Source organism: Rhinolophus hipposideros (assembly GCF_964194185.1).
Source record: "Rhinolophus hipposideros genome assembly, chromosome: 14".
Classification (NCBI taxonomy): Eukaryota; Metazoa; Chordata; class Mammalia; order Chiroptera; family Rhinolophidae; genus Rhinolophus; species Rhinolophus hipposideros.
In genome coordinates this window covers 7,069,683-7,085,960 of record NC_138060.1, presented here as the reverse complement: position 1 = coordinate 7,085,960, position 16,278 = coordinate 7,069,683, and the positions used below count along the sequence as shown (strand labels likewise).

Genomic DNA, 16,278 nt, shown 5'->3' with positions numbered 1-16,278 from the left:
TGTTGGACTGAACAATCCCAGATGGGTTTATACACACGCTTAGGGAGGTGAGGTGTGGGTGGGTACTTTTCTGATCGCCCCCCCTTTTTGTTAGGTTTGAAATAGAAACTCCAAATGGCCTGAGGAAAAATAAGGAAGGATTGTTCCTGAGCTTTCTCGGGGTTCTCCAAGGGCTTTTGTAGGGGCCTCTTTCTCTGGACAGAGCTGCATAGAAGCTGACTGTGCTCAGTGCTCTGAGTGAGGACTCAAGCTGCTGCCAGGCCTCTCTGTCCAGCAGCTCCTCATGCCCCAGGCAATTGAGGCCGAGCTAAAGGTCAACAAACAGTGGGAAGGGCCAGGATACAGAGGGGTAGAGCAGCTCTCCAGCAAAACAGTACCCTTCTCTCTTCTGCAGGGCAATATCAAAATGCAGTACCCAGCTGCTTCTGCAGGGCAATATCAAAATGCCTAATTGCTTCTTAATTTCAGGATCCACTAAAGTGAATTTTAATTATACTTGCAGTTACACTTTAATTACAGCCTTAATTATTAAGCATATACTAAGCATACTCTGAACCAAGCAGTTTTGGAAGGAATCTTCATGTTGAAATATAAAGCTCAGGCATAGGGCGATGAGGAGAAATTGAGCATCTTACAGAGGGACCTTGATCAGCTGCAAATCTGTTACACAAGGGGGAGGGGTGGCGGTGTTCAGAAACAGGTGAGGGACAGAGACACAGAGACACATAGAGGGAGAGCAAGAAAGAAATGGAGGCAGAGGGCAAGACAGTAGAATTGAAAAGAGACAGACACACACACACACATACACGAGATACAGAGGTATAAGGGGAAAGAGACAGAAAAGAAAAACAAATACTGTGTTTCCCCGAAAATAAGACTGGGTCTTATATTCATATTTGCTCCAAAAGACACATTAGGGCTTATGTTCAGGGAATGTCATCCTGAAAAATCATGCAAGAGCTTATTTTGGTCCGGTCTTATTTTCAGGGAAACACGGTAAGAGGCAGAAGGATGAAAGGGGTAGAATAGAGATTTTTACAGACAAGAGAATAAGAGGCGGGGGGAGGTAGAGGAAGAGGTAGAAGAAGAGGAGAGGAGGAAGAGAGAGAGATAGGTGCCAGAGACACATGAAAAAGAGAGACATGAGGAATAAGCCAGAGAGGGACAGACACATGAAAAAAAAGAGACAGAGATAGACAAAAAGTCAAATAGAGATGCGGAAAAACGTGAGCCTGCCAAGTTCCGTCTGCACTAGCGCTGACTGTGACCCTGTCACATCTCCGAGCACCCTTCCCGGCTTCTCCCTGGACAGCATGGCTATGGACAGGCCAGAGAGAAGCAACGAAGGGCAGGCCCTGCTGCCCACTGGCCCTGCTTCCAAGTTCTGGTTGAGCGAGCAGGTGGAAGGGCAAGTGGGAACATACAGAGAAGAGGGTTAAAAAGAAAAATAGCATCCACTGAAACAAGGGCACTGGAGAAGAAAGGGGGAGCAGAGGAACACTTGGGCAAATGCTGGCTAGTTTGTGAATTCCTTTCATTAAGGATACTCTTTGAGTATTTGAGGTTAATATCTTTTTGACTCATCAAGTAGCTGAGTCTGCTCCCCAGCCCCTTCCCTGCTTTTATTTCTAAATAGAAACCATCACAGTTTCTTTAAACTCTGACACAAAATTAAGAGTTCCAAAGCATTTATGCCTGTATACCCAATTACAAAGGAAATTGATCTCTTCCCTACATTTAAATAGTGCTGCTGCCATGTTCTAATATTTATTAAATGTGGCGCTGCTTTTTAATGAGGCTGTAGGACACCCCTTCTAATAACCACCTGAACAGATAACTGATCAACTCAGTCTGGTCGAACTTCAGGCGCTTCTTAGTATCTGCTTGTCGAAAGCCACTCAGCTAAATGCTATCGACCCACCGCGTGCTTTAAAATAGCGACACAGAGAGAATAAAGGGGTACGATTTTTAAACGAAACCTTTCTTTCCTGGTAGATAGCATTATAGAAAAGAAGAATTATTACAATTTTTAAAATTCTCCATTTCTGCCTGTTTTACCACTAAGTTCCTGCCACTGGGTGGAGTGAGAGAGCTATAAGCAGAGGTGCTAGGTTAATTTATCACATTTGGTCTTTGCTTTCATTACCAGGGAGAGAAGTAAGTGTAGTGGACACAAATTACAGGGTTGGGTTCAAAAGGTTTAGTCCCACTCACCCAACCAGAATAGATTTTTCTCACAGGACTGTGAAGAAAACCACTCTGAAAGTGTGTAGAAGCTGTCTTTTAAAAATTACTTTAATAGGAACTCATTTCTTTAAGAAAGAATACAATTGGTAGCACTTATGGAATACATAACAGACGCAATGAATTTTTGTTGACTACACGAGTGAAGGGGCTCACAAATACTATAACACTTTAATCTTTCTAGCAACATTTAAAAGTTGATATCATTTTTATCCCCATTTTACAGATGAAGCAACCGAGGCACTGGGAGGCTTAGGAACTTGCCCAATGTCCCTCAGCAAGTCAGAGGCTGAGCCAGGACTGGACCCCAGGTTTGTCTGACTGCAAAGCCATATGACAACCATGCAGCCTGGATTTTAGTCCTGGAGAAAATCCTAGGGAGCCTTTAAGATAGGTCTGTTGTTTTTATTAGAGGAAACTGAGGCCCAGAGATGACAGATGATTTGCTGAGACCAAACAACCAGTTAACCATGACAGGGCTGACTCTCAGTCTGGTGTTGTAAGTCAGCGCTGGCAAACCATGACCAGCAGGCCAGATGAAGCCCGTGGCCTCTTTTTTTACCACCTATGAGCTAAGAATAATTTTTACATTTTTAAAAAGTTGGAAAAAAATCAGAAGAATAATATTTTGTGATACATAAAAATTACATGAAATTCAAATTTCAGTGTTCATAAATAAAGTTTTGGTGGAATACAGCCAAAGTGATTTTTTCCCCAGTATCCATGGCTGCTTTTGTGCTATAATGACAGAGCTGAGTAGGTGTGACAGAGATGGCATGGCCCATAAATCCTAAAATATTTCCACCTCTGCTCTAAGTAATCAACTGTTTTGTTTATTTGTTTGTTTTTCCCGAGACAGGGGAGGTCAGTGCAAGCAAACCAAATTCTATAAAGCAGCAGATTCCTGCTAAAATATCCACTGTCACTGTGCCCTCCCTCCTCCTTCATATTCTCCTTTCAAGTGACAATCAGATAGAGGGGGTCCATTTTCTGGTGACACGTAAATTTAGACAACTGATCACATCTCCTTTGTCTTGTTGTTGTACTGTCAGAAGTAGAGTAATTCATTGCGGATCAGAGGTAAAACTCCTGGGGTGTCAGCAGCCCACGCTGTTGCAGACCATGTGTGTCTTGTACCTGACACCTTACCTGGCTCACTGCAGCGGCCCACAGCATCCACCGTCACTCAGTTATAGACCAAAGCTCAGATGACAATGACGGCTAGCAGGTATTAAGTTCGAGATCGTTCTAGCTGACTTTAAACTTCACCTGCTCCTTACAACAACCCTCTGAGGCGCTGATATTTTCATTCGCATTTCACAGATGAGGAAGCTGAGATTTTAAACCTGGCTGTAACTGACCAGGTAAGTGACATAGACAAAGTATTGCAGTTGGATGAGTACCGTATGAAAACTCTGGGCATCCTCACATTTTATAAAAATTAGAGATGATACAAGATGCCCGTGAAGCTCTCTCTTATGCACACCTTTTCCTGGATGATTTCTTCTCCCCAGGTAAAAAGAAACTGCTGCCCAAGGTGTGAGCGTGATGGTTATTCCTATGGTGACAGCAGAAGTCACCAGCTTCAGTGGCAGGAAGCCGATGACCAGGTAGTTCTTGGCGGCGTTTCAGAGGATGGTGTGCCAGTGCTTATGCTCACGCCGATGAGGCTCAGGACCAGGCCTCACGTGGATTCAGTGAGGGCTGACGGCAGGTGCTACCTCTCAGTAAAGCAACATGTATATTAAGGTAAACCAAAGGCATGAAGCCCTAATGTTATATCAGAATGGAACGACCCCTCTGGCAAACAAGGACACTGCACAATTCTGTCGCTGCTAAGGGACAGGAAGGATCTTTTCGAGAAGGAACAGTTCTATATGCCACAACATCTCATGTGTACTTTGCCTTCCCTGAGTCCACCTCGTGGCTTTCAGTCCACGTAGACTGTAATTTGTGAGCGATTTCAGGAGTTTTCATTTGTCTGGAATGCTGGCTTTGGAACCCCATCGCTGCCTAAGAAGTAACATCACTGCGTCACTGAGCATGATTCTGTACTTTTGTGGGGGAAATGACTGAACGGACTTCACGGCTAACAGTTTGTGAGAAGAAGGTAGATTCTGAGGGGTTAGTATGGCCTGCCCAAATCTTTACTCTTATGAAATATTTCAGAGCTGAGGATAGGGAGTTTCCAGAAGTCTAAAGTCTCGCTATTTGCCTCTTTTCTACATCAAGGTGCAAATTATGTCCCACTGTCTGGAAAAAAAAAAAAAAAGAGTCACTGTGGCACAGCCACGCCCACTCCTTTGTGTATATCTACGCAGCTTCTGCACTACAACGGCAGAATGAGTTATTCCAGCAGAAAACAGGGTCCACAAAGCCTAAAATCTAGCCCTCTAGGGAAAACGTTTGCAGGCCTTTGCTTTACACAATATAAAGTTTTTACCCCATGACTTCAGGGATAAGAATCCAACTTTATTTAGTGCTTCCCGAGCTTGCAGCCCTCACTTCCTACTTCTGATACAGCAGGCGACTGCACTTCTAGGGGAGAAAATTCCCCTAAGCTCTCTTTAAATCAACAGTGGCCACTCCGTGGCTCAGGCGCTCCACCTTTCCCGCGTCCGTGGCAGACAATCATGAACACAGAACTCTTTTTCCGCAGAGCTTGGAGACAGCCTCAGAATCTTTCTTGGCAGCCAAGGTCAATAGATTGAAGGTGGTGTGAGATGAAAGCTATTTGTCCTCCCTATTCTAGAACACTCTCATGGAGTCTTTCTGCTTCCATAGCTCTGCCTCTGGACATACTCAAGTTCGCCTCTTTGGGAGAGTCATCTTAACAGGAAGGACACACCTGTCACTTGTCAAACAGCCCAGAAGGAATCAACCTGTGTGTCAATTCACTGAGAGTAATGCACTCCCTCTCAATGTGGCTGATCAGATATGACTTTCAAGTATTACATAAGGAAACTGAGGCATGAAGAAATTAACTGACTGATCACCCTGAAAACACCCAGGGAGCAGACGTTGGTGTTGTGATGTTATAAGCAGGACTCGGGATATGCCAGTCCCCATACCTGCCGTGGTCTAAACTCCTCCTTATGAAAGTGCTCCACGCAGAGCTTCTGCTCAGGGAAACACTTCAGGCTCCTGGTTTGTAAAGGATGACCACTGCCTAGACTGGGGTGGACACCTGACCCACAGGCAGCCCCCTCCTAGGGCAGACTAATGACCTGCGATGTGCATTAAGGGGTGTTTCCTTCCGTGCAGAGGGGGCTCATAGCACAGCCCTCCTAGACTCTTCTTTGAGTAGCACTGGCTCCTGGTCGTGGTAGAGACCTACCTGACTGAAATGTTTGAAAGGAGAAAACGGCAGGCGCAGCTCAGCCCCTTCCTCTGCCTTTCCTTTTGCGGATGTGGCTCTAAGTGAGCGCAGGTCATCCTTTATCCCTCAGCTGTCTGCCCTGGCGCTGGGAAGCTGCCCAGGTCCCGTAGCACCAGTGACCTGGTGCAAAGCTACCTAATCCTGGTGCCCCAAGTAAGGAAACCAGCTGTCGAGTCACAATAAGGTGTATCCTTCAACTTGTTCTTTACCAGTAATGAAAGTGATATTTCAGTCTCCTTAGTCCTTTATGTTATTTCTCCGCAGGATCAAAACCCAGATGGGGAAGAAGCTGTTGGGTCCCCTCAAAACCCCAGTAGCATGGCCTGGTTGGAAGCTCTGTAGACAACAGGAGTGATGTTTATTAGTCATTAGTTAAGCTTAATAGACTGACAACCTGTGGGGTCTGGACTTCTAGGGAACACAGAAAGATCAGGCTGGTCTTCCTGAGTGGCCAAGGAGACAGAGGTACCAAGAAAGAAAAAGATGGAATGACTCAGAGTACGGGGCGTTGCGGGTGCAAGTCATGACATACACACACACACACACAAAAAAAAAAAAAAAAAAAAGAAGAAGGAAAAGAGAAGAAAGCTGCCTAACGTAGAGGCCATCTTTCTTCCTTCTTCCTTAAAGGAGCCCTAGTCCTGTCATTACAACAGCAACTTTCGTAGGTACATTAGAAGGCTTTACTTTGTGCAAGGCAGCAGATGTCCAACATAGTATAAATTTCAGTTACTCACATATCTAGGGGTAAAATGAAAACTCAAAGTGCCAAATGTAATAGATAATTTGTCTGGAAAATTAAATATTAGACTTAAAAGACCTTTAACTAATTTAACTAATACTTAGGTTAGGTCCTGTGAGACCTGGTCTGATTTTTAAGAATGGCAAAGTTTAAGCACTCAGGAGTGTGTATGGATGTAGGTAGACAACGAGAGGATTTAAGGCCTGATGACAGAACAGGATTGGCTCCAGTGTCTCATGTGGTTTAATCCGGTGATGATGAGCTAAACGCTCGGAGGACACAAAGGGAGAAGATGCCAGTGAGTAAAGGCAGGAGAGGTGCTAGATGTTGGCTTGAAGTGAAATCCAGTGAGCTTCCTTACTCTGACTGCCACTAAGGACGCATCCACCAGGGGCAGCGAAGGAGGGAGGAGATGAAGAGAGGCACATGGGCAGTAGTGATGCGGAAAGCAAGGTGAGGGGCGGGGTGTACAGCACATGGGGACTGGGAGAATGGGAGCAGAAAGAAGAATGAGAATCACACAAGGAAAAGAGACGCGCACTGACAGAGAACATCTGCCCTCTCCTCCAGGAGCCATGTTTCCAATGACAGCAGCAACAGTGCTGGCGAGAAGGGAAAGACGGGCTCAGAGAGGCTGGGGGTGGGGGTGGGGAACAGGTCCATTTCACCTGGAAAGGGAGGAGAGACTGGGAAAGGAAGAGAAGATGAAAACTCAGAACAGACTATAAGCTGGGAAATGTGCAAAGAGGCCAGGGGACATGAACAGACAGAGCCAGACGCCTGGCCCTGCGGGGCAATCTGCACTCACCCGGCTCAGGATCATACCAGTGCTAAGCCAGAGTCCCTTATTTTCTGTTGACTTTGGGTGTAAGCAGCGGATTTAGGCCTCCAACACTCTGAATGAAAAGTTTTTCAAGCTAGTCAGCCATAGCCATCTGCCAAGGTTTTGATGGAACAATGACTACTTCTTCTGGTCTCACACCCTAGCATGACCGAATGGATGGCAGCCACATTTATGGACACGGCTAAGAGCTGTCACTGTGTGTTAACACTTTCATACTTGACATTTCTTTTCCCCTTTTGCAGACCAAAGTATCACGTATCAATTTTACTATGTCCATGTTAACGAGGACACATGATTTGCATTCCTCTGGTTGTGGCTCTAATTTGTCAGTATTTCAGAGGGCAAAGATGAGGAAGTGTCCACAGAGAAGAGGTGCTGGTCCCTTGGTCAAGAAAGCAAAGAAACAGAATACAAAGTTTGTGACTTAGAGACGTTTACACTGTCAACAACTTTAGAGAGAATTTAGGAACGTTAGAGAGATCGGTAAGGATAAGAAGGGGGTCAAGAGGAGACTCTTGTTTCTAAAGATACTTGGTAAAAGAGAATCAAAATGTTTATGTTGCTGAAACAGACCTCCTGGTATTGGGTAGAAAAATCAAATTGAGAAGATTTGGCTAAGGGATCCAATCTACAAATTATCTTGGCTCATTATTAATTCTTTGTGAGCTTAACTTGTAATGATGATGAGCACCTGAGAGAAAAACAAATTCCTCTTTAGGCATATCTGAGACATAGAAGATTACTGCAGATTAAAATGAGACAATGACAAGGAAAAATGAATTCTAAAAAAGAAAAGTTCTCCGATCTACATCTATAAAACCACCTACAAGATCCAAAGCTTTGTCTAAAACACCTGCACACGTTGAACACACAAAGCTGTCAATAAATGTCTTTGCATTTCTCAATAGTATCAGGGGTTGGGGTGAATTAACCATCGAGATAATTTTTGTATACATTTCCAAAAGAAAGAAAAAAAAAACCCAACTCATTCCACGTTATCTGTTCTTTATTCGTAACAGTAACAACTGTCTACAAAAGCTAAGCTCCCACCAAAATGTGGTTGTTCGATTTACCCAGGAGTCTTTTAAATAAAAATAATCCTGTGTCTCAGCTGGTGAGCTCTATTCTGATAAGGCAAGTAAATACATGTAATTATAAAGTTACCATTTTCAAAGAGGAGAGTAATCCTTTCCTTATCTGCTGGTAAAACAGCCTGTAATTATTAGACAGCTGAGAACAAAGATTTGTCCACAAAATCCCACTAAATCAAGCCTGATTTGATTAAAACTTTCCTCATCAGGACATTCCTAATACACTGGTTGTGGCAACAGTCTGTAAAGTGTGGGCCACAAATTGGTGAGACTTATGGCAAGGAGGCCTGGTTTTCCAAATGGCCACAAAACAATGAAGAGAGGCTACCTTCTTTATTTAAGACATAGATACGACTAGTAAAACATTATCTGATACCAAAACCTGGTAAGGATAACACACACACAAAAGAAAATTACAGACCAATATCTCTGATGAACACAGATACAAAAATCCTAAACAAAATTCTAGCAAATTGAATATAACAATGCATAAAAATATTATACATCATGATTAAGTGGGGTTCACCCCAAAGGGCACAAGGATGGGTCAACATATGCAAATCGATCAATATGATACATCACATAGAATAAAGGACAAAAATTATATGATTATATCAATAGATGCAGAAAAAGCATTTGACAAAATACAACATCCATTTATGATTAAAACACTTAATAAAATGGGTATAGAAGGAAAATACCCTAACATAATGAAGTCCACACATGACAAACCCTTAGCTAATATGTTAATTAATGGTGAAAAACTGAGCCTTTTGCTTTATATTCAGGAACAAGACAGGGTTGCCCCCTATCACCACTGCTATTCAACATAGTATTGGAAGTCCTAGCCAGAGCAAGCCTATATACTCACAATGAAATTTCAGAAAAATAAATGAAAAAAAAAATTCCTTTTGCAATTGCAACAAAAAGAATAAAATACCTGGGAATAAACTTAACCAAGGATGTGAAAAACCTATACACTGAGAACTGTAAGACATTTTTAAAAGAAATTGAAGAAGACACAAAGAAATGGAAAGACATTCCATGTTCATGGATTGGAAGAATCAACATAGTTAAAATTGCCATATTACCCAAAGCAATATACAGATTTAATGCAATTCCCATCAAAATCCCAATGGTATTTTTTAAAGAAATAGAACAAAAAATCATCATATTTGTATGGAATCACAAAAGACCCCAAATAGCCCAAAGCAATCCTGAGAAAAAAGAGCAAGGTTGGAGGTATCACACTCCCTAACTTCAGCTTGTACTACAGAGCAACAATAATCAAAACAGCTTGGTATTGGCATAAAAACAGACATACAGACCAATGGAATAGAATTGAAAACCCAGAAATAAAACCACATAAATATGGACAGATAAGAAGCCAAAAACATACAGTGGAAGAAAGAAATCCTCTTCAATACATGGTGCTGGGAAACTTTAAAAAGCCACGTGCAAAAGAATGAAACGAGACTGACACCATATACCAAAATTAACTCAAAATAGATAAAAAACCTAAATGGTAAGACTGGAACAATAAACTGCATAGAAGAAAGCATAGGTATTAAACTTATGGACCTTGGGTTCAAACAGGATTTTATGAATTTGACCTCAAAGGCAAGGGAAGTAAAAGTTAAGTTAAATAAATGGGACTATATCAAACTAAAAAGCTTCTGCACAGCAAAAGAAACCATTGACAAAATAAAGAGGAAACAAACCGAACGGGAGAAGATATTTGCAAACAATACCTCCAATAAGAGGCTAATATATAAAATATATAAGGAACTCATACAAATCAACAAGAAAATGACAAAACAATCCAATTAAAAAATGGGCAGAGGACATGAACAGAAACTTCTTCCAAGAAGACATACAAACGGCCAATAGATATATGAAAAAATGCTCACTAGCTATTAGGGAAATGCAAATCAAAACCACAATGAGCTATCACTTGTTAGAATGGCTATCATTAACAAGACAAATAATAACAAGTCTGTGGACAGGCTCTGGAGAAAAAGGAGGCCTCATATACTGTTGGTAGGAATGTAAATTGATACAGCTGCTATAAAAAACAGTATGGAGGTTCCACAACAAATTAAAAAATAGAATTACCATATGACCCAGCAATCTGTCTCTTGGGTATCTACCCCCCAAATTTGAAAACATTTATCCATACAGATATATGTACTCTGATATTCACTGCAGCATTACTTATGGTGGCCAAGACATGGAAACAACCAAAATGTCCTTCGATAGATGACTGGATAAAGAAGATGTGGTATATATACACAATGGAATACTATTCTGCCATAAGAAAAGATGAAATAGTGCTATTTGCAACAACATGGATGGATCTTGAGATTATTATGCTAAGTGAAATAAATCATATTTCATAGAAAAAGTTGAGAACCATATGATTTCACTGATTTGTGGGATATAAGACTGAAAGTAACAAAGGAACAAAAACTCATAGACACAGACAATAGTTTAGTGGTTACCAGAGAGTAAAGGGGATGGGGGTGGTAGAAGAGGGCAAAGGGGGTCAAATATATGGTGATGGAAGAAGGACTCTGGGTGGTGAGCACACAATGTGATATATGGATGATGTATTATAGAATTGTATACTTAAAACCTATTTAATTTTACTGACCATTGTCACCCAATGAATTTAATTAAAAAACAGATTATCAGGCTTTGAAATGTCTGTTATTTTGGTCATTAAAAATCTCATATTTGTTTAGACTATATATAGCCTAATATGGCATTTTTTAAAGAAATAGAACAAAAAAATCATCATATTTGTATGGAATCACAAAAGACCCCAAATAGCCCAAAGCAATCCTGAGAAAAAAGAACAAGGCTAGAGGTATCACACTCCCTGACTTCAGCTTGTGCTACAGAGCAACAACAATCAAAACAGCTTGGTATTGGCATAAAAACAGACATCCAGACCAACGGAATAGAATTGAAAACCCAGAAATAAAACCACATAAATATGGACAGATAATTTTGAACAAAGAAGCCAAAAACATACAATGGAAGAAAGAAATCCTGTGTCAGAATATCTGAAACTTAGAAAGCAGTCAACAATGTTAGCAATACTAATTATTTATTATTGCAATTCAGACTCCAGTAAAAATTTTGTACCACACTTAGTGTTTATGTGTCAGTCAGCTTTATCATAAATGTTGGGGTGATAGACACCCTTTTCTCATCTCACTTTCAATAGCTAGACAATGATGTGTATTCTGGAAATGTGAACCAATTTTAATATTAAAATGATTAAAGATCATTGAGAAATTCATCAGCTAAGACAGAAAGTATAGTACTATGTGAAGTTAATAGAAACTACCACTAGAATTGTCCAAAATGTTCCTGCCCCTTTGTCTTTCTCTGTCATCAAAGGCAATGGAGAATGGCTCTGTTTAGAAAAACAGGAGGAAGCAAATCATACTTTAAGGTTGGATAAAATATAACTGAATGCAGAGAGATTTGTGGGAGGAGCAGAATTTATGTTCCAACCCAGAGGAAAGCAAATGAAAAATTTAGATTGAGTATAAGAGAAATTCCTTAAAGGCCCCTGTAGATAGCAACTGTTTTTCACATTGGAAGCGTTAAGAACCAGATTGTCTGTGACAGGAGATTTTTGGTTTTGGTTGGCTTCTTACTTTAACTGAGCGGTACTGCAGGGCAACACTCTCCAATGCAGCAAGTCCTGAGCGTGGTTTACAGGGGGACTTCAAATTGGGGGTGACTTCCACTTGTCTATCATAACTCTCCTTGGATCATCCCCTGTATTCCCATATCTCTACCTCCACATGCATTCCACCTGATATTACAGCTTCATCTCAAATTAAGGATGACTGTACCCTAATACTCTCCCATTCTCTCTGTATAGTCCCCATTTCTGACTTGCCCACATCCATCAACTATGACATCATTCTCCTGGCCATTAGATTTAAAACCCAGCACCCCCGTTTTCTCACAACTACTCTTCTGCTCTGGCTTCTACTCCACTGTTACTTCTTATATGACAGTCCTGCCTGGGTTTTGGATCTAATGTCACAGACTCTGGCTAATAACTTGAGTTTCCCACTCTGTTCTTTTAGTCACAGCGTGTTGCTGCAGTCATTGCTTTCTCCAGGACAACCTTCTGGTCTACGCAGATCCTGTGTTTGTCCATCACTGCTAGGATCCCTATACCGACTCCAAGTTTGAAACCACATTCCCTGCTTCTTTCTTTCCATGATTCAAATCTTACTTATTTCCATTTTTAATTTAGAAATTCTCCTTTTATAATATTTCTTTGCTAACTCACATCTGTAAATGTACTATAACTAGAGTAGTCAATACTACTCTAGAGACAATCTGAACCAATCTGAGTAAGCTTAAAAGAGGGGGTGTGCTGATGACAGCAGGCACTACAGCAGGCGCTCAGCTTGAGGGATAAAAACTTCCTGGCAGTCCACATTCCCTTAGCATAAAGAGCACAGGCCTGGTTTTCTTTAGTTCCCTTTACAGGGTCTTTATAAGGTAACACCATCTCCAGTTTTCTACAATTTGTTATCTATGATTAGTGCCAAGAGTAGAGCTGGAGCAGAATTCTTCGTCTTCTTCTTGTTTATTATGTAGGACCAATACAATTTGGGGATAGGTCGTAACCTTGGTTACGTAACCTTGGGGCTGCTGGTTTCCCAGAAATCACATATGGGTATTAGTAAGTGTTTTTGGTACAACTATGCTGAGTGAGAAAGCTGTATCTATCTAAGGACATTTATTACACAAGATGCTCATTCCCACAAGAGGATGAAAAGAATACCAGCTAGTACTCTAGAAATGTCAAAAGTGCTCCTGCTTTTCCTCTCTTGATAAAGGTCTTAGGTGCTTATTATAGGATAGGGGCTATTATGGTGAGAGTAGTGGCAAAGAACATCACCGTGGATAATTTTAGCCTACATAAATCTGAGGGACAGTATCCTTTTTGGGCTCATCTACAGCCATCACATTCAATTCCCCACAATATAGTGGACATTGTGAGCTATCGATATTTCTGAAGATTTCACAAGTCATGCTGGTGGCTCTCAGGGAAGCCCCAATGGCCATTGCTACTAAGATAGAAGCAGATTCTAGTAAGGCAAACACTTCTTAACAATTTACATATATGTTATCTTGCATTGTTAAATTTTCTTTCTTTCCTTTTGTTTTACTTCCCAAGTTCTCCAGTACTGGAGATCATTTCTTACATTTCTATACATCCTCTTTAATGGCTGAAGCTCAATAACCTGCACATAGTATTTACCATATTAATTAGCTAATTAAAACCCACAGGCATATAAGCTGGAAGTGCATTAATTGAAAAGATGCAAATCTGATTACCTAACAAACTTAGAAATTTCAAAGCTTCTTTCTAGTAGCTCAAATAGACCTCTGTCTGATACAGTCAATGATGATTAGTACAGAAGATAATCCTGATGTGGTATTTTGCATATTTCAGCATGTTTATCATCCAGATACCTATAATAGGGATATGTTAAATGAGAGAGATCATTTAATACTTCTGGAACACTAAACACAGTGTGAACAGAAGAGAAGTGCTCCTTTTAATCTTTTTGGGAAAAAATAAAAGTGGGATAACTTTCTTTTCTAGGAATGTACTAAAAGCTAATAATTATGGACCTCTGCTGACAACACAGGTACAGGGAGGATCAGAGGACAGAATGAGTGCACCACAGCATGCACTAATCTAGTAATTTCCAAGTGACAGATACTAGTATGATTTGCTTATGGACACCTGCTCTCTTTGAAGAACACAGAAGAGCTGACTTTTAGAATCTGAGGGTCACTGGTCACTTTGACCTTGAAAACAGTTTGATATCAACATTTTAATCAGAATAATACTTACACTGACGAACCCATTACCTCCTTGATCAATTTTCTTTTCATTGCAGCCTTGCCAATAATTTTAATTTTTTATAAATTATTCTTTTGGAATCAATTATGGTATGTTGCATTTACATTTTTTAAAAAGATTTTAATTCATTCAGATGTTTTAATGTCCATACTAAACTTTGACAACTTCTACTATTTTTTTAATGTGACTTCACTGATATGTGGTATATAAAACTGAAAACAACAAAAGAACAAGACAAACAAATGAAGAAACAAAAACTCATAGACATAGACAATAGTTTAGGGGTTACCAGAGAGTAAAGGGGTTGGGGGTGTTCTAGAAGAGGGTAAAGTGGGTCAAATATATGGTGACGGAAGCAGAACTGACTCTGGGTGGTGAACACACAATGTGAGATATAGATAATGTATTACAGAATTGTACATCTGAAACCTATGTAACTTTACTAACAATCGTCACCCCAGTAAACTTTAATTAAAAACAAAACCAAAAAACTTCTACTAGTTTCATTTTTCTTTTGCTATCATTATTTCTATCAAGTCCGTAGGTTCCTGATCTAAGTTTGTGAGATAGTCTTAGTGAGAGAAGAAAGAGACATGAAGAAAGAAGCAAACAGAGAAAAGCAGGCTGCAGCTGTTGTGGAGTCGTGACCCCAAAGGACAGGAATACATAGCAGGGACAAAATATCTGTGGACTTTGTTTTCAGAAGAATGTCTTTAGGGAATTAAGGCACCAGCATGGAACTTGGAGAAACTAAGCTGTCCCAAGAATGATGCTGTAGAAATCTACTCAAGGGGGCTGCTTGATCATTGTAATCTGAATTTTTTGATGATGTCGACAGGCCTGTTGCGTAGCTTATATTAAAGTGTCTGTTTCTGCTTCTTTATTACAGGGGTTCTCAAAGTCCACACAACCCTGCGGGATGTCCCTGATGTGAAAAACTATTTTTGTTGAGGTAACAATTAAATAATATTAAAAAAATAATAATACTCTATTGGCACTTGCACTGATGAAACAAAAATAATGGTGGATAAAGCTACTGGCATGTTACTATGGAATCAAAGTGATGGCATCAAACTGTACTCGTGGTGGTTGTAATTTTGACCACCACACACTTGCAATAAAAATGTTGCCACTTTCAAGTAAAAATATCCTTAGTGAACAGAAAAAAAAAAATATTAGTTTTATAAAATCTCACCCCTTAAATACAGGTCTTTTCAATACTCTGTGTGACCAAATGGTGAGTATACAGAAGGCTGCACACTGGACTATGGAGGTCGTTCTGAGGAAAAACATTTGTGCAGTTGTTTGAGCAGCAAGCGAAACCACCCACTTTTCCACTGCATATTATTTTTTCTTGGAAGAACGAAGGACACACATAAGGTTATTCAGACTTAGTGATTTGGCAGACACTTTCTCGAAAAGAAGTGAAATGAGTCTGTCACTTTAAGGAAAACAACTGACTGTTTTGTGGCTGATGGTAAAGTCTGTATTTTTATGTGAAAATTGGAATTCTGGAAAACTTGCACCTACCATCTTGATAGCTTCCCAATACTGGGATGCTTCTTTGATGAGAATGTTGTGATATTAATACACGTGAATTTTTTGATACTGTATGTTGAAAGTGTCAACCTTTGGAACATCTCCATAACCCAAAATTTTCCATATGATCAATGCATGATACTACAAATCATATATACATTTAATACATTTAATGTACAAGACAAACCGATGGATTTTAATGTAACAGTATGAAAAGTTCACTGAAATAGTTTCAGATTCCACATAAAACTAATCTTTAATAAACTATTACTTATAGACTTGAATGCAGTACACAGGAAGACTATTCAAAATTATGTGAAATTATTATTAAAAACTCTTCCTTTCTCCAAATACATAGCTCTATTTGAGGCCAGATTTTCTTCATATACTTCAACTAAAATAACATATTGCAACATATAAAATGAAGAAGCAAATATTAAGCTACATATTAAAGGAATTTCAAAAATGTTAAATAACTGGTATTCTTTTTAAAATTTTAAGATAGCCATTTTCATACAATTTATA

The 16,278-nt window shown here is 40.1% G+C and overlaps 1 protein-coding gene across 3 annotated transcripts in view; it reads right to left on the bottom strand.

Annotated features, from left to right (window-relative positions):
- SUCLG2 (succinate-CoA ligase GDP-forming subunit beta) overlaps positions 1-16,278 on the bottom strand; it is a 321,296-nt gene that overhangs the window by 67,724 nt on the left and 237,294 nt on the right. The gene's annotated exons all lie outside the window — the stretch shown is intronic.